The sequence below is a fragment of the Mchenga conophoros genome, linkage group LG16, assembly GCF_057382185.1.
Source record: "Mchenga conophoros isolate Kocher_MC1m ecotype Shallow Benthic linkage group LG16, M_conophoros_male_GT1.1, whole genome shotgun sequence".
In the NCBI taxonomy this organism is placed as follows: domain Eukaryota; kingdom Metazoa; phylum Chordata; class Actinopteri; order Cichliformes; family Cichlidae; genus Mchenga; species Mchenga conophoros.
In genome coordinates, this window is record NC_140541.1 from 27,556,119 (window position 1) to 27,575,718 (window position 19,600).

General features: G+C 38.3%; 1 protein-coding gene across 3 annotated transcripts in view; it reads right to left on the minus strand.

Annotated features, from left to right (window-relative positions):
• The window catches only part of LOC146556973 (E3 ubiquitin-protein ligase SH3RF3-like), a 110,501-nt gene that overhangs the window by 40,653 nt on the left and 50,248 nt on the right, over positions 1–19,600 (minus strand). The gene's annotated exons all lie outside the window — the stretch shown is intronic.

The window sequence follows — 19,600 nt, forward strand, 5'->3', positions numbered from 1 at the left end:
AATTAGTGCAACTGTGCTGAAATGTTAGGCGATAACTACACTTGGGGTTGACAGATTACAGGGTAATGCTTTTTTATTAAATTCTGTTAAGATGCAACAGAATTTCCCTTTGTGTCATGTCCGGAATAAATGGGCTTCAGGTCTGTTTGCTAATCACAAACAAGGTGGTGACCCCTGCAGCGATGAGTAAATGAAGTAAAAAAAAAAAACCCTGGAGGTAAACATGCTATAAACCAACTTAAAACACTGGCAAATCAAATATATTACAAACTACAGGCCCTGGAGACAAATTTGTAGAAATTGAGGATTGGATATGTGCTTGAAGGTTCATTTTATCCCCCCCCAGCAGTATGTGAGATATGACGGGTTATTAAAATGTTTGCAAGGTAATTGCTGCTCCCACCTTGGGCCAAACATAGTAATTTTCAAAATGCCAGAACGGCATGAAGCATGACTCCCGTGAGTTTCATCAAAATCAGGTCCTCGGTGTCTCACTTATCAAATGTCCAGGACAAACGCACCATTTATCCTCCACACATCAGATACATGAAGCAAACTTGAGTAAAATGATTAAAACGTCACACTGAACTCAATTTGTGTTAAAACTGCATTTAACTAGTGTGCTTTTGAAATCATTTAAAATAATGATTTGCTAGGCAGATACCCAGCATGCATAGGCCTATCACAGGTACACAAGACTGTAACTCTTGCCCTATGACAGCGGATATAGGTTTCAGACCTGCAGACTCTGCAGCCCTAAATTGGAAGTTAATGGATGGATGGATGGATACTGTATGAAATCCTTGGGGTATACATTCTGCTATATGTGCTGCTCTGTCTGCAGCACATGTAACAGAACATGAATCACAGCTAAGCAGATGGCGTCTTAATTGTAAGTTACTGACTAGCTCGTACAATAAATTGCTGGAAAGTTCATGAACAATTACCTCATCAATCCTGCCTTTTCAATATGACTCTGACATACATATATATTTGGGTTGTCAAAAAAAATGAAGACTCAGATAGTAATTGATTATAAAAAATTAATATTGGATTAGACACTCCTTTGCAACAGTATTGATATTGTTCACATTGAATTCAGGCAGGTACATAGCCCTCCCCTCACTAGCAGTTATAACAGATGATTTGTAAGGTCAGTAAAGCTCCTGTTTCGAGAATATTAATGTTTTTAACAGTTATATCATAAATGCGGATATGTTTGAGTCAGTCATTTCTTTTGGGAGCACCCCGACAGCCACAATAGCCTCTTGTTAGGTTATTACGGTAGTGGCGAGTGGCTGTGACTAATGATGAAAGGATAAAGTTAATGTGGGAGTCATTCAGCTAACATTATCGGTCCTGCCTGTCTGTCATTTTAAAACAGTCTTAGTTTACCAGGATAGCTTGATTATTTGTGTCCAATGAGACGTCAGAGAAGGAAAAGAGTATGGTGCAAGTCACTATTATTATTACTATTACTTGCTTTAGGTGAGTGTTGTTGTTGATGTTATTATTTGTATTTTTCTAAACTTTATTTAAAAATAATTTATATTTGTCTTCCTGTGGTGTATTGAAAAAGTATTGAGAATTGTGTTTGAAAGTTTGAAATTCTCCCAGTTAAGAATAAACATGAATAAATAAAAATTCAGCATAGGCATCATCCCAAAAGCTCCAGTAATGGTGGGACCTGCATGATAACACAGCACTGGCATATCTGAATAGCTACTGTAACATGCTATTTCTAACTTACAATAATAAAGACTTCTGTTTAGAGTGCTAATATAAGTAGCAGCCTTTTTTCCCTGTTAACATATTCTTCCCTTTACCTTAACTTCCACCCCTTATGCCTTAGAGAGGATTAGCTTAAATCCATACCCAGTTTTCTCTGCCACATTGAACCTAGGTTGATATGACAGGTGTGGGGGCATAAACACAAGATGTGCTCTGGATGCTCTTGCCAAATATTAGCTGTTCTCTTAATTATTTCTTTTTGTACTTGGAAATGTAAGCCACTCTGTTGAGCAAACCCATATACAATATGATAGCGACAATAGGATCTGACATTTTTCCATATCATTTTTAGCACAGTAGGAAAAACTATCTCTACACTGTAACACAATTACAATGCTGTTTCTTTATTTGGTGTTACATAATGCTGCCTATTGAAAGGATCATCATCTGGTGAGATATTATGACAGTTTTCTAGTATGCTCTAGGATAATATCATGTCTGTAGATAATAGAATGAAGACATTTTCATAGAGACAATACCCCTTAACCAGCTAATTATAAGTCCTCAGTCGCACAGGCCTTGAGACAGATTAGCAAGCATCTGGCAAGTGAGAAAAATAATGTATTCCCCTGACCTGTTGCTAGTGGTTGCTGGAGATTGCTGGTTGATGCTAGGTGAAATTAGTTGCATAGAGGGTGCTGCAGCACAACCTCCTTGCAATTGCTTTAGTAATTGTCACGCTCATTCATAGTTTGCATTAAAGTCACAACTTGTCTGCACTCACTATTTTATTTTGAAACTTGAAAAGGTGTAACACAAACCAGAAACTTTGATTTCAAGGTAAAAGTTGTACCTTACTGCTGCAATCGTCACATTTCACAAGGCACAACTTTTACTTTGAAGGCCTCTGTTTCCAGTTTGCGCCGCACCAATCACATTTTCACGACCTCTTGGTGAATAGTTTGCAAGCGTTTGCAGCCAAGTTGGCATCTGCCATGCAAACTACGGGCAGCCACGGTAACCAGCTAGCGACGAAAACAATCCCAAGAAGTTTTTTGGTGCAGCACCATAGGCCTCTTTGCTACCGATTTCACACTAGTGATTTCCGGCAGCCTCAGAAACCACTCAGCAACTGGTCATGGAATACGTACTTTTCCCTAGCTCAGTGACCAGCTGATGGCAAGGGTTCACTGACCAGTCTGTAGGTCAATGGGGTTCTACCTGTTTATTTCAGAGTGACTTTTAGCAATCTCCAGCAACCACTCGCAACTGATCGCGCAACACACTTTTTTCTCTCACAACCAGCTTGTGTGCTCAAAAAATCATAAATTTTCTCTGACTGTGTGTGACCCTTTAGCAAATAACTGTGGGTTGAAGGTGAGCCACTGTTGGAGAAGTTATTTAACCTGCCTACGTGGCATGCTATAGGGGAAATCTTGACAGCAATAGCAACAGCAAGTAAGGGGGAAAGGCTAATATAGTCTAGATTCAGCAAGTGAGATAAAACTGTCATTTCCATATAACCAGTGATACATAGATATGCATCATCGCAGTACACCTATATTTACTTTCTCCAACACCACACACACACACACACACACACACACACACACACACACACACACACACACACACACACACACACACACACACACACATAAACAAACACTGCAGCGTTCAGCAGACACTTAATAAACCGAACATGTTCTTGGAGGCAAGCGGTCCTGAAAGGGAGTTTATCTTAAAGAAGATCCAGGTAAACAAACAGCACTGTGTAACAGAAGAGACAATGCATGAGAGTGAAAACTTATTTTCTTCACAGAGAAGCTGTTTACAATAACACAAACACACGTACACACACTGACATTTTATACACTCACATATAGATAGATTCTCCCCAGACAGAGCACTGAAGAGAACAGCCTGAGGCTCCCCTGCCTGACTGTTTTGAGATCAGTGATGACGCAATAAGAGGAAACACACACACAGACACACGCAAACAACTAGAAAGTAAAATAAAATATTAATGCTGCTTTAACTATTACTACTGCTATTTCTCTCTTCTACTGTAACACATTTAATACAGCTTGTGTTTCACTACTATACAAAACAACACTTGATCAAAGAAGACCTTCCACTAAACATATTCTCCTCCTCTCCTTAGTGCCAGACCTGCCGGCACAGATGTTGGGCAGAAAAGTGTGGATTGAGGTCAGGTGTGTTTAAAACAGGGGTGTGAAACATAAGACCCGGGGGCCAGAATTGGCCCGGCAAACATTACCTTTCGGACCACTAGACCACTTTAGAAAAAGTGAAAGAGGGCATAAAGTTTGCACATTTAAATGCATTTTAATAAGTTTTACAGTTTTTTCCTGCTGATAAAGACCTCCCCCATGACAGTTTATACCATACCAAAATAATCACGTAAAGGACAAACAGTTAAATGACTATCAGCGATCAAAATGTCTGTTTTTTATAATGGGTCCACAGTAAAAAGAACAGAATTTTCTGTGAAATATCAGAAAATGTCTGTTTTACAATTACAGCTCAGTCTGTGCAATGAGCTACCAGAAACGTTTCTGCAATTTCACACATTTCTTTCATTTACTACACAGGCATTTCTTTATCGTGTAAAAAAATTGAGATGTATTGTTGAAATTGCACATTTTTACTTATATTTAGACATCTCGGGGATTAAATGTGTAGCTGAACTGTTTCCACTGAAAGAAAGAGGAGTTTCACTGGTCCAGCCCACTTAAGATCAAAATGAGCTGTTGTGTGGACCATGTTGTAAAATGAGATAAAGGATATTCTTCTTCTTTCAAACCAAAATAATACATACGCACAGGGATTCCCATTTATGCGCGAGGGCATTCATGTCAGGTTAAAACAGGAAAGAGCTTTTCCTAACCTGCTGCCACAAAGCGCAGCTCCTGGTGCTCCATCTGTGTCTGCACAGGATGTGTTCAGGCACAGTAGCAGTAGGTTGCTCATGTTTTGGAAGTGCTCGGAGCCCAGCGCACAATAAAGCACACAATGCAACAGCTGCATGTGCAAAACACAAAAAAATAGACAACCTGCGTAGACAGCTGGTACACAGCTGGATTCATTAAAAGAGGAATCTATTCTGTAAGTAAGAGGTGGTCGACTGAAGGATGCAGCTAAAACACTTCCTCTTACCTAAAATGACGTGACCTGATATTTTAGTGGACGATTTTTTGGCAGATAACAAAATGTAATAAACTACTTTGTCATTATTTTAATGATACGCTGTAAAAGTGTAGCTTCCAGCATTACATCAACAATTCATCTTCATGTTATTAAAAAATGTAATCTGAGTGGCCTTACATTTCCAAGAAATATTCGCCATTTAGATTGGTTTTATAAACTGTGTACATGGTTCCAAGGAGACGTACTTCAGCGAGGCTGCAATTCATTTTGAGAAGACTCCCCCAAAACTGGGAGTTTCGCTTAAATAGTTGCAGATGGCAAAGATGGTGGTGGAGATGTGAGACATTGTAATCTGGCAAAAGAAAGACAGTACTGGAGGAAGAACAGCTACGTCACACAAATTTCTTAGTCTTCATTTCCTTTGGAAGACTCACTTGTTTCTTCTCACCTGTGCCCCTACAACTCTCATTTTCTGCACTCCCTCTATGTTCTTCTTATCCTTCCTCCTCTGATTATTTTCACCTTTCTCTCTTTCCCTCAGCCCTTCCTCCCTCTCTTCAATCTTTATTTGCCTGCCCCTGGGCCAACAGACTGGGTGGTAGAAGCTGCCGCATGGCTTCATCAGGGAATTGCTGTGTTTGCTGCTCAGTGCCGGGAGGAGGGCGATGGCTACGCTCTCTCTGCTTGGCGATCATCTGAGACTGCAATACATGCCACAAGAACAAAGCCACTTTATCAATCATCTTTGGAGGAACAGTCTTTGCTTAGCAGTTCTTTTTGGTAATAAACTGATATGTATCATTGTGATATATTAGTATTAGTAGTGACAGGGTGGTGCAGAACCAGACAGTTCTAGGTCTGGACATCATGACAGGGAGATTCAGAGTTTGCATGTTCTGCCTGTGCGGGTTTTCTCTAGGTACTGTTTGTGTGTATTTTAGTTGCTTCCCACTTCCCAAGTGTGAGATTAAGTGGTGATTCTGAATTGGTGTGGATGTGAGTGGGAGTGGCTGTCTGTCTCTCTGCTAGCCCTGTGACAGACTGGGTATTGTGTGTACAAATGTGGACACTTCTTAATCTTTCATTTCAGATGTTTTCAATCCCATTGTACCAGGTGTATAAATTCAAGTACCATGCAGTCTGCCTTTACAAACATTTGTGACAGAATGGGCCATTTCAAAGAGCTGGTGAGTGGTATTTCTGCAAAGTAAAAGTTTTCAGGAGCCACAGCAGCTAAGCCACAAAGAAGCAAACCATGTAAAGTTACAGAATGATGAGCCATATAATGTGTTAAAGTTGCTAACACTCTGCTGACTCAATAATTGCAGAGATCCAAACCTCCACATTAACATCAGTACAAGAATTATGCACTAGGGCCTTCATGGCATTGGTTTCCATGGTTGAGCAGCTCCTGCTGGTGTAAAGGGTATTTGTCTCATAGAGTGTATGAGTTAATCTAATTCCGTTTTAAAGCAATCCCCCCCTAAAAACTCTGTTAGTGAGCATTTAAGCAGAAATGTTTGTGTTTAAGTGCAATAAACACAACCCAGCTGAGCCAGATGTTGCCACTAATAACACTGCTGTCCTCCTGTGAGCTTTAACCTGGACTACAAGCCGAGCTTGCAAGTAAAAAGTGTATTCTCTGTTAAGAAAGATAAGGTAAATGTTTTCATTACACAAGATACATAATCTGCCACTGAAAGTCAAGTGAAATTTAATATAGAACACATTTCAAAGCAAGAAATATAAAAACTAACTAATATAAAACAATAAAAACAGGATTATTTGGCCACTGAAAACAATCTAAAATGTAGGCATACTATCTAAAAGGCCAAATACCTGAAATAAAATGTAGAAAAATCAAAAAAAAATAAATAAAATTGGAGTGCAAGAAGTTTAATTTATCATTTATTAATTCAGCTGGAAACATTTAACTTCAACACTCTTCAACACACACTGTATATTCAGTATATTCTATTCAGATACACACATATTCTATTCAGTAGGTAATTTGGCATACACCAGTGCTAGGGTTAACTAGATGCTTTCAGCTTTCAAGTTGCTAAATGAAAACATTACTCTGCTACACACTAAAACCTTAACATTTATGTACAAAACTAAACCTAAAATTCCAGGAACATTACATTTAGAGGACTTAAATATTTCTTTTTACTGAATTTGAACGTTCCTTCCACCCTAATGTTTCTCTGCTGCTTTCATTCCACCCATTACCCCAATTGTTTGACTATAACACTATTAATGCTTTTCTAAGTGTCTCTGTAGCACTGTAAAAACCCTTTAACATGTTAACTTTGCTGTATAAACATTCCAGCACATATGAAAAGGTCCCTGAGTCACTCTGTTCTCTCTAATTGCATCTAATTGAGCTGTAATTCATCCCTTGCAGCTCAACACAAAACTTTGCTTTGCTACGAGGTACCCCTACCCTCATAATTTAGACATTATTTGAATGGCTACAAAGTATTTAGAAATGCAGTTTTACAATTACACCTTTGTATATAGCCACTTTTATTGCAATTTGTATTTCCTATGAATAAATTAAACAAAATAAACCCCTTTCATTTACAAATAAAACCCTTTAGATAAGCTAGTTCCAGCTTCATTTTTGTAGAAGATTTATATATTTTAAGCTGTCCTACTCTTGAATATTTGTAGTAGCAGATCGGGGGATGCAAAATCTCCCCGGCAGAAAATTGCATTCTACATGCACAACACAAAGTTTTTAGAATTAATTAAAATTTTTTATATCATGGCCATCCGGGAAAACTGCTTCACCTACAAGATTAACGTCAAGCGGGAGTATGGTAGGGATTAAATGAAAGCTAAAACTTATCTACAGTTTTGTGTTGAATTTAACTCCGGTGGCTCGTGTGTTGTCTGTCAGGCTGTATCTCGAGATAACATTTTTTTCTCCATTTTTCCATGAATTAATGATAAAACTGAGGCTGCAAAGTTTTAAACCCATCACTGAAGGTTGCTGTAAGGTAAGTGACAGCCCTCTCACACTTTTCTTTTGATTACTTTCAAGCTCAGCGGTGCTTTCCTGCAGTCCTCCCACCATTGTGAGAACGGATCAGAACTGCGTGAGTGGGCAAAACCAAGCCAGGACTCTTGGATCTCAGTGGGGAAGCAGAGGGAGTTTTTTGTGTCCTTTCAGCAGCGCACTATTCTCATCAGTAAACACACATGTACACACACAGAGACAGACAAACACACCCCTCCAAATGGTAATTACTGCAGCAAAAGGGTAAGAAAGTGTTCGGAATACTTTTGTGTGTGTGTGTCTGATTTTCCTTGGTGACATACAATAAATGCACAAGTCGCTGCTAGGACGCCCATCTGTCACATCTCTGAGTGTGCGCTTGTGTATGTGTGTGAATGATAATCAGAGACAGTTTTCACAAGGCACAGTGTACTTCAGTGAAATGTGCAGTTAGTGCAGTAATCATCCATTTAAGTCACCTACTCTTTTAATTTAAACACTTTTTATTTGGACACTTCTATTAACTTGTGTGTTTGTCAGAACAAGCACACATATGTAATTTGTGAATAAAATAACATTTTCCCAGTTTTACATTGGTTATACCACCTGACATAGAAAGTGTAGCAGCCTACATATGAGCTGAATTCTGCTACTTTTATCGGTATTTAAGAGAGAGGCACAAACATTTTCATCCACCCGTGACAAAATATTCTTTTCACTATTATTACTTTCCCCCCCTCATAATAAAGTAATAAATATTACTTGACAATTATATTCACAATGATAAAAATTTTGGTATCTATTGAGATTGTGTAGACACATGACCTCTAACCATGTGTCATGACAATGGTCCCTGTCACACAGTTTGATCCATGACCATCTGGCAACCACCTGTCATAAGGGGAAAATGAATATTCCCCAACCAGTTTAGAGTGGTTGCCAGAGATTGGCAGTTGCTGGGAAAATGATGCTTAATTTGTTATCATTTAAATGCCATTCATTCAAATGGAGAGTGGATAGTTTTGGGTTTACATACAATATATTATTTCAATGTTCTTAAAACCAAATCTATTTAAAGTGAAGAGTTTTATAGAAACGATAAAACCATGAAATTAACACATTGTTTTAATAGAAATGATTCACAACTACATGTCACATCAGTGACCCATATACACACAACTACATACACACATACACATTCACACACAGTATTAATGACCTTATTATACAAGATAGATTCACCTGCTCGAACAATAAGTTGCACCATTAGCTGCTCTTATCCTTGCCAGCTAAGTGACACAACTAAGATTTTACATGAGTGAAATGGATATAATCTTCACATAGAAATAAATACACAAATTAAGTACACTAAAAGAGAATCTATGAAAATCTAATACAAAAACAACCAAACTTATTATTACCTTTGTACCGGACACGAGGTTAATAATGTTTAGGCAAAACATCGGCACCCTGAAGTAAAAGCATCATTTAAAGTTATTTAAAATGGCTTAAATTCATTTAGTGAGACCAGCCAGCTCTTCAAGTTTTGGGCAAATTTGAAGACAAATTTTCCAAAGACAATTTATAAGTAAATTTGTGTTTCTTTTTTTTTTTGATATACATTTGTTTAAATGTCAAGCTAACTACAGCTGATCTACATATTTAGGGTCTACTGAAGGTTCTTCCTCACATAGATGAGCTAATACTACAGCATTAGGGCGTGCGCTGCATTCAACACAGCAGCATAAGCAACTGCTGATGTTGCACCGCAAGTAGAAAGAGTTAATAATGTCGCCCACGAGAGCCCCAATCTCACAATGCTGACAATGGTGTTTAACATTCACTTTTAAAAATCGGGCCAACATTGTTCTTCACAACAAACATCTGCTGCTGTGAATTGTGTTTTGTGAAAAGGATTTATAATCAAGAACTATTGATTGAAATAAAGCTTGCTTTATGAGTTTGGCAGGTCGAAAGCTTCATCGGGAACGCCTGGCCTTCGTTCTGAAAGGTTTTTCTCACTTGTGGGTTTTCATTGACCTGCACTAAAGAGCTGAATGCTTCCGCTAAACACGCACGCAGACTCACATGTGTGAACCAGCTGTTACATTCGTAAGAATGCACACAGATTCCACAGGCAGAAGAAATGCAGTTGACTCTGACAGACTGAAACAACAAATGACAACAAAACACTAATATTCATGTATTCATGTAAATCTATTCATTTATTTGCTGTGAATGATGGCAAACACTGAGTCTCAAATAAATAAACGTTATATAATGGTAAACAGAGGTGGTTGTTAAGGTTGAGGATATATTAGGGAAGTTATTTGGTGATCGGTGACCGTTGATACTAATGTCCTTTGAAATGGTTGCACATCACAGCACTCCTGGCTCAAAGATGTCTTGTTATAATGCACAGATTAATAATAATTCATCTATCATTAGTCTTTATGTTTGTCACTTAATGTACAGCTGTTTTTCGTAGTTGGTGTTACTCCTCAGAGGAAATAGGGACAAAGAACTCATGACAGACGAAGCTTCTGCAGGGAAACAAATGAATATGCTGTTCACTGCAAACTTACAGTGAACAGTTGCAGGTTATATACACTGCTGAGACAAACATTGCTCAAGCTCTAGTGTCCACTTCATGCTTCCAAAATTCTACATATCAACTACAACCGAATGTATTAGAAGAATTGTTTGAATAACTTCCCTCTGTTGCCAACAGAAACCTTTGTACATTAAAGATAAGTTTAACTTCCAATTTTAAAATTTTCCATTTTCCATTTGTAAGTACTCTGATTGTGTACTAGGCTCCGAGTGCTGTAAAAATGCGTGACAAAACAGCAGCACTGTGGCTGAATGGATCCTGAAGCTGCTGACTTGTTGCTTTTGCTGTGTGACCGATGTAAAAAGAGCCCTCTGAAAAGGCAGTTAAAGGTGTATTGTCAGTGAGTGTGCCCCAGTGTCACTTGGCAGAAAACTGGATTAATCTTTTGACCAGCTGTCACTCAACGGCAGCTCTTGCTCTACTGGGCAAATATACCACTCGCTGTCTGTTCTTAAACTTGGCTTCCAGCTGGTATTGTAGATGTTGAGGCAGTTTAGAAGATTTGTCAAGCCAAGCACTCCTGAATGTTAGATGACAATGAGGAGTTCCGCTTTACTGCTGCACTTTGTTATCACCATCTGTGGCTGAGATCTTACGACCCCTTACATTGCCTTTTTCGAGGCTCAAGTCCCCAGTAACATCACTTAAAAGGTTATTTTTTAAGAATCCAGAATTATTTTCAACTATGCTGAAAGTAAACTGTGTTAGGCACACTCTTTCCTTCTTCTTTGTCACCAAAGAAGAGGAATTATTGTGTACACAGCTTACATGTATGTGTGTGGGACAGCACATATGGGAAGTCACGCTAAATCACATCCTGTATTGCCATTAACAGCAGTGATTTCCCTGGCGTGGTGCACTGACTGTATTAGATCCAAATTGAGTTTTTCTATGAGAAAACTAATGGCCTGGAACATGCTGGGTTGCAGCTGTGAACCTATGGCAGCCCAATATGTTGTCATGAATGTCTCGATTAAAGTTACATTTATTTTTTATTTTTTTTCAGTTTATGGCCATGTTGAAACTTTGGCAGACACTCAGTCCTTTGTGAGTGGCACTGTACAATTTTATGTGACACATATTGATTTAAAGTTGCAAATGCAACAACAGTGCCATAAATAGAAGTGAAAGTACGATGAAAAATGTGCTCTGGTGGTATGAAATGTACTGTAATCCACCAATGAGTAGCTCAGCAGAAGACAGAAACTCTGCGCACCCACACAAAAATAGACCCAATATGTTAACTGCTACAAAAGCGTGATACACATCACTACAGCCTCTTTTCATGCTGTTTTTGCAAGTGAAACAAAATGTAGATTTGTTTTTCAATATGTGCACAAAAGGCAAGCTGAAACAAAAAAAACACAAAACCCCAAAAAACAAAAACAATACACCCACAGAACATGCACTTTAAAGCAGAATACTCCAAAACAACAAGAGTCAGGATCTTTTAGGGACTGACATCTACAACATGAGCTTTAATACTCTCTAATTTTCAGATCACGTAGCACAGTCATGGTTCTTACTCTGCATTTCATTTTGTTGTTATAAAAGTCTTGTGTATTATGAAAGATTCTTTTGGATGTGTATGATATACCTGATCCGCTGCTAAGGGTTTAACCAAATACCTTTCAACTGTTTGTTAATAAGAATAGGAGTCTGAGTATTTCAGAAACATAACCATCTTTACGGTTTACAGAGAAAATGTGGATGGTAGGCAAAACAACATGAAAGCATGGCTTTAACTTGTCTTATATTACTGGTTGGTTGGTGCTGGTGATGTAAGAGTATACTAATTTTGTACCAAGTGAAAATTATTTAAGCATCACAGACATAAGCTACCTGAGTATTGTTGCTGACCATATCCATCCCTTTATAACCACAATGCACTTATATCCAGTTTCCAGCGGGAAAATGCACCATGTCACAAAGCTCAAAGCATCTCAAAGTGATTTCTTAAATATAGAAATTTGAGTGTACTGTACTCAAATGGCCTCAAGGGTCACCAGATACAGCTGGCAGAACTGCAGCTACTCAGTCTTAACATTCATCTCATGGAGAGCAGCGGTCATCACACTACAGTTGACTTCACTGTTCCCAAATTATCAACCTTATTACTAGATTTAACAGATTGTCAGACTTCAGAAGCAACCTCATGCTAGATTTTGACTTTATGGGCAATACTGCTTCATAAAGTTATTTTGCTATCACAAGTACTCTGCTCAAAGTAGTGGCACTATGAAGGGGAAGAGCATCAATACTGTTGACTTATCCTAAAAAAGAGAGACTAATATGTAAAAACTTTTTTAAAAAAAAGCATCGGTCTTACAGTAATGTCTATACTGCCTGCTGTGAACTGAGACTCAATTTTAGAGGTTTCGCTTCAGTGGCGACATCTGCATACTGGCTTCAGGTTAAGTGAGCTTTGAGGGAAATATGGAATTAAAGCAACTAAACGGCCATGTTTGGAGTACTGGAACACATTCCGTATCCTGGATTCACTCATCTGTCTACTCCACTGCTCAAGAACACTAACATAGCCACACCGAACCGCTCCATGTGTGAGTGCAAGTATGTGAAGAATGGTAGATGGGACAGGATGTTCCACTCGGTTCATATCCCCATCCATTTTTTCCAGCACCAAGCCATTCCTGTGTCCCCTGTAGTACGTTTATTCACCTCCCTACAGACACACACACACACACACACACACACACACACACACACACACACACTCTCTGTTTAACTGTGATTACCCTGCTCGCTCCTCGCTCGCTCACCCGTCCTTGGAGGGGCAGTGGGCCATTACAACTTTTCTCCTGCACAGCCTGTGTGTATGTGTGTGTGTATATATATATATATATATATGTGTGTGTGTGTGTGTGTGTGTGTGTGTGTGTGTGTGTGTGTGTGTGTGTGTGGTAATAGCATAGTAAATCTGCAGAGGTCTTTTTCCACTCTGCTGTGAGAGCGGCGTTCGATCATACGGTGCCGTTTTATTGGAGCAGACACTCGAGCACAACACAAACACACAATCCAGCACAAAAAAGGGGATTGCACACATGTTAAGCTGAGGTAATTGGCAGAAACTGACTGTTTTCTAAAAATGAAAACACGTGACCACGCCCACACATAGTTACAAAATCACAGTGCTGGTGCAGGAGAATATCTGAAGATGAGAAAACACAAGAAAATATTTATTTATATACATAAAATGTGAAGCAGCAAATTTGCACCATTATACAACAAGTCTCATGCTGACATCAGTGCATACACACACATGTGCATACACACACACACAGAGGCTGTCTGGCAGTAATTCAGTGCACTATTGATTCAATTTCCATCTATAATTCATGGTACAACGCACACCTCAGCTTAAGTGCAGAAACACACACACACAAACTGCCAGTTTCTGAGAAGCAGGAAGAGAAGAAACACAATACCACTCGCTGTACATAAACTTAAACCCACTGATACACACACAGTCGCACACCAGTCTAGCCAGCAGCTACCACGAGTTCATTCATCTTAACCTTGTCTTCACCTCCCCATCACTCCCTCATTCTTCTCTCTACATGTCTCCTCTCTTTCTTCACTCTCAGCACATCACAAAGCTCAGGTGCCATTCTTCAACCCTGCTTTGGATTATCCTCGGGTTTTTAGTCCCTTCTACTTCTTAATCTCAGGAAGCTTTTGTGTCACAAATGAAAAAAGTTTAATCCTCTGTGAAAACGCTTTTTTAAAACATAATGGATAGTTCCTTAGTAGATGTCTGTACAGCCATAACCACTTACCTTAAACCAGGTGAAATTTTCAAAGTTATCTTAAGGTGAGTTGCTTTTGCATCCAAAAAGGGAAATGAGTCCTCACAATGTGACTTAGTAAACAGATGTCCCCACAACATGAGAAAAACAAGTAAACACTCCCATACACACACATGCATGAATACTCGTGCCCCATTATTACCATATGGGAAAAGCCACTTCCCAAGTGTGTTTGCTTTATTGAAATTACTGGGTCACTGAAGCAGCATGAATGAGGAGCTCAGCAATCAGCATAATTCATGTGCATGTTGCTGTGCTGAGGTCAGACATGCTGGCATTGGGACTGTGTGCATTCTTCACTGTATTAGGGATTCTATATACATAGGATGGGACCAGAGCCCATAAAACCTTGGAGAAGTTCTTTGCTTATTTTCTGCAATAACATACATTTATAAAGTGAAGTGCTCACACTAACAGGAAAATATAACTTTTTTCAGGATCAGAGGAGAATTATGTCGTGAAGGCGACTTGGACTTTTCTGGTTACTGATGAAGTTAACAGTTTATCAGGATCGCTAAAGTGCACTCACCCATGGCGCTTCAGTCGAGCTAGTGTTTTCTAAATGAGGAGGTTCGATTACAAAATTATTTCTCTGTCCATCCGGCTGCCTGCTTGTCTGTCTCTTACATTATCACCATGTAAAACATATATATCTGAGTGCTTGATTGATCAATGTTTTTTAGGCTCTCACCATAAGTATTTAAAAACAAACAAAAAAAAAACAACCCTTTTTTATTTATTTTTAATTTGTGTTTTGCTTGCATATTGTGCCTTGGGGGTGGGGCATGTACAGGCCATGTATATGTCCTGTGCATATGACAGAATTGACATCACGGTTAACTTTAACAGTGACTCTAACAAGAAGACACAATCCAATTTCTGGCCATGTTAGACCTTGATTGAAGCACAGGGTGATGCACTGCTCAGTAATGGATACTTTTTAAGTAAAGGTTTTACTTTAAACTGGGAGCAACAGTTGACAAGGGACACTCAAGGTTGTTTTTTTTTGACATTTTCATGATCTAAAACTATTAACATATAATTAGTTTAATTAAAATTTTATTGATGAGCATTCCTAAAAACATAAATATGAATGAAAACAGATAAGAGCACCAACTGCTGCCTTCTGAGCGTCTTGCACCACAAAGGTCTGTAAAGCAGAGAAACAGACTGTTTATCTCGCTAATGGTGGTAGCAGTAGGATATTCCTTTGTTAATCGGGACAAAAACAGCAAGACACAATTTAACTACTGTAGTTCGTTTTTTCCTTCGTGCTACGTTTCACACGTTACTGTTTCATAAAGGTGACAAGACAAATCGAGATTGCCAAGAATAGCGTGCATGCCTATATCTTTATGAATATTAATCAATAATGGGATAATTTTATGTATGATCTACAATGATAAAGAAAAAGAATGACAGAAACGCATGGGACGAATGGTATAGTGCCAATATCATAATCTAGGAGCTTGTGTTTACTAAGAAGAGCCAAGCTCCCGCTGGCTTCACTGTAGTTGCACCCTGCTGGGATGGCACTTCTGATTGATGGAAAAATAAAGCCTTTTTCTGTTTCTTGCAATAAATAAATGAAGTCATTATCACCAGGAAATGTTTATTGTCACAGATAAATTTACCAGTTATCACAAAACCTTAGACAAATATTGCAAGCACAAACGTCTTGGATTCCATAACAATCTGATATATTTATAATGTATACAGTTCTGTGCAAAAGCCACCTGCATTTCTTTATATTTTGCAATGGAAACCCAAGGGTATTCAGAGCTCTTCTTCATTCTGTTCTCTGTCAAGATTGCTTCAGTACTGTTGAGGATCTACTGCTCACAACCATTTAAAAAAATAAATGATATATATATTTAAATATAATAAAGTCTGTCTCCCTGAAAGTAAAGTATAAAGAAATGAGGTTGTGGCTCAGAACGTTTGCACAGTACTGTAAAAATCAAAATTAAAATAAAGAGAAAGTAGAGAGAAATAAAAAAACCCACTGATTTATGTGTGGAAAGTAGGGCTGTGCGATATGACCAAAATCTCATATCCCGATATAAGAATTCTATCGTCCCGATAACGATATAAATCACAAAAATGTAACATTTTCTGTAAATTCTGTGAATCTCGGGCAGCTCGACTTGCGGGAAGTGTTTCCAGCTGGGCGTCGCGTACCTGGAGTCGAGTGTTTTAACCGATGCATGAAACTATACATTTTTTAGACATAAGTTGTAACGGCCGCCGTTTTCTTTGTGAGTATTTATTACACGCCGTGCTGCGGGGAAAAGTCTGTTCTAACGTTTGAGTCTAAGGTTTATTTTTTAGCACCTGACGGCTCTTTTTTACTTCTCATCCGTAAATAATCTGCTCTTTCACGTGATTCAGTTTATTTTGAAAAGTCTCAACAGGATCTTGAGCTTTATTGTGAAAGGTTTATGTGGAACAAGCGGACACGCGGTGGTTTTACCGTCGTTGTTGCTAACGACAACGCATAAAAACAAACGCTTGTCTGTCTGTAGTGTGGTTATATTAAATATAAGAGAAAGAGAGAACTTTAATAAATTAATATAGCCACTACAGTGACCATCAAAACGATGAAAAAATATTGCCGTAAACAGTTTAATTTGCGACACAACGAAACAAACGATAGCGTAAAATGAAACGATAGACGTTTTTATATCGTCATCCGATATCGTCATCGATATCGAACAGCCCTAGTGGAAAGTAAATATACCGCAATGATTGCAAGGGGAAAAAACACTGCCACCACAATGCATACAAATTAATAAACTTAAGATACTTCATTGCATTTCTCCTCTGCTTATCCAGAATCTCTTTTCTCAGAGATCATTTCACAAACATAAATTTAATTGATCAAAAGTTGCATTTTTTAATATTTATAATTTATTTATTTCATAGTTTATTAGTAGGAGCAACACGTGAGCATAGTGCTTTATGTCTCTGACCTGATGTCGCGATACGTATCCGCGTTACATAACAGAGGACGTTTTAAAATCTGTGAAGTAAGACAGAATAAATGCTACGATTCTCCCAGAGCTGAGACAGCCTGTCAAAAAGAATTATAATTGTTTTAGCACACACGCACTCTTACAAACACACTGTTATCTTTAATCTCTCCTCCGACTTTTGTACAATGTCACACAAACTTTCATCTTCACATTGAATATTCTTTGTGAATATCGTCAATGATCTACTTTCACGCCTGAATGCCAGGGTTCTGCATTGAGCGTTTCTGACTGAGTGAGTGACTGAGTAGAAGCGATGACAGAGAGCGAGGAACAGAGCGAAAGATGGGAAGGAGACTCGACAGCAGGCTTTAGTTCAGAAAGCTCGAGGACTGCATGCATATTCATAAGGCTCGTTTCCATCTGAGCTGTGAGAGAAAAAGTAGCCCTCTAAAAAACACATACATGCACAGCACGCTTAAATACGCAAGCACTTCAGTGACAGTGGAGTTGTGAAAATGATGGCGTCTTACCTGATCAAGTATCCAGAGGGTTGATCCACATGTTAAGGAAGGCAGAGGGGAGGTAAAAAAAACAGAAGAGAAGAGGAGAATAAGTATAATTAGTCTATGAGTTATGAATATGATTGTCTATCCTATTGTGTAGATATAAGAACAACACTTGTGATAACAATAATTTGCAAAGCACCATTCAAAAATGACACCAAAGCTCAGTTTAAGCTTTCAAATCATGGAGCAAGTCCCACAGCTCTCTGAATGATAAAATAATCTACGTAGAACATGACATGCCATCTGGTTAGCATGTGGCTAACAGCTGTCTCCATCCTTTTTTTTTATACATTTTAACTTTATTACCTTTTGTGCCGTTGCTGTAAAAACAATCAAAACAGCAACTGATTTGACATGAAGTAGGCAGCTCTTTGAACTGTTGTATTTGAAGATTTTTTTCTTTAAGTTACACTACTTCAATATAGCGCATGAGTGGATAAACTTATACAATAACGAGATTTATTATGATACAGAAAAGGCTGACGTTTCAACAGTGTGAGCAACAAGCTGTAAAAACAAGCCAAATCAATCATCAAATATAAGAAATAATCTAAATTACTGCATCGTGAAGATATTTTAAATAGAAGCCTCTTGTGCGCCAGGTTTGAGCGATGGATCTCTGTGTCAGAAAGGTAACCTTTCAACCCTAATTTCATTTTGGCGAAGCAGACAAAGTGAGTCAGATCAGGTGAGCAGGGTGAATGGAAAACAAATATTGTGTTAGTGTGATCCAAAAAAGCCCTTTCAATGCCCTGCGTGCTTCAGTTCAGGTAGTTTTCCCTCAATTTTTTCTGTGTTTTACAAAACTGATTTACAAGTACAAAATATTTATGACCACAATTTGAGCCCATACGTTTGTCCCAAATAACAAGACTTCTCAACTTGTGGAATATAAGTCTCAGTAGACTGAGTTTTCAAGATTAACTGTCTTCTTTATATTTTACAAAGACATGCATCAAAGGACAATAACTGCTTGCAGAAAGAGACAGGGCAGCTTTATACTTGTAATGACAATTTCATTCTGTCCTTGAAAAATTGTCAGACCCACTACTGAAGCAAAACACCCCTAAGAACAATACCCTACACCTACATCGTCTAGCTATTCTGTTTGTTTGGAAAGTGCATCACTATGTCCAGGTGTCCCCAACGTCCCGACCCGCACAAATATGAAAACACAACACAACAAATGATTAGCATAACAGATATTAAATTAAATTAAATCACACAAGTGAATCATGTAAGTAATTACACTTGTATATTGTATTATATCTCCTTTGTTAAGCTGCTTTACACAAAACCTAAGGCCTCGGTTAATACAAATAATATATCTTCTAGTCCTTTCCTCCTCCACCGCTCTACAAGACAAGGGTGCCCTTTGTCCCCATTGCTATTTGCACTTGTGATAGAACCTCTTGCCATTCAATTATGCTCTACAAAAGATTATAAAGGAATAAGGAGATTTGGTGTAGAACATAAGGTGTCTCTCTATGCAGATGATTTGTTGTTATATATCACTGACCCTACTAAATCATTGCCAAAAATTATGACAGTTTTAACTGAATTTGGGAAAATTTCTGGATACAAAATCAATTTAACAAAAAGTATATTGTTTCCAATTAGTTCTTTAGAAAAATTAGATAGCGCTACATTGATCTCGTTTCCTTTTACAAGCTCAAATACCTTCAAATATCTTGGAATAACTGTAACCCGTG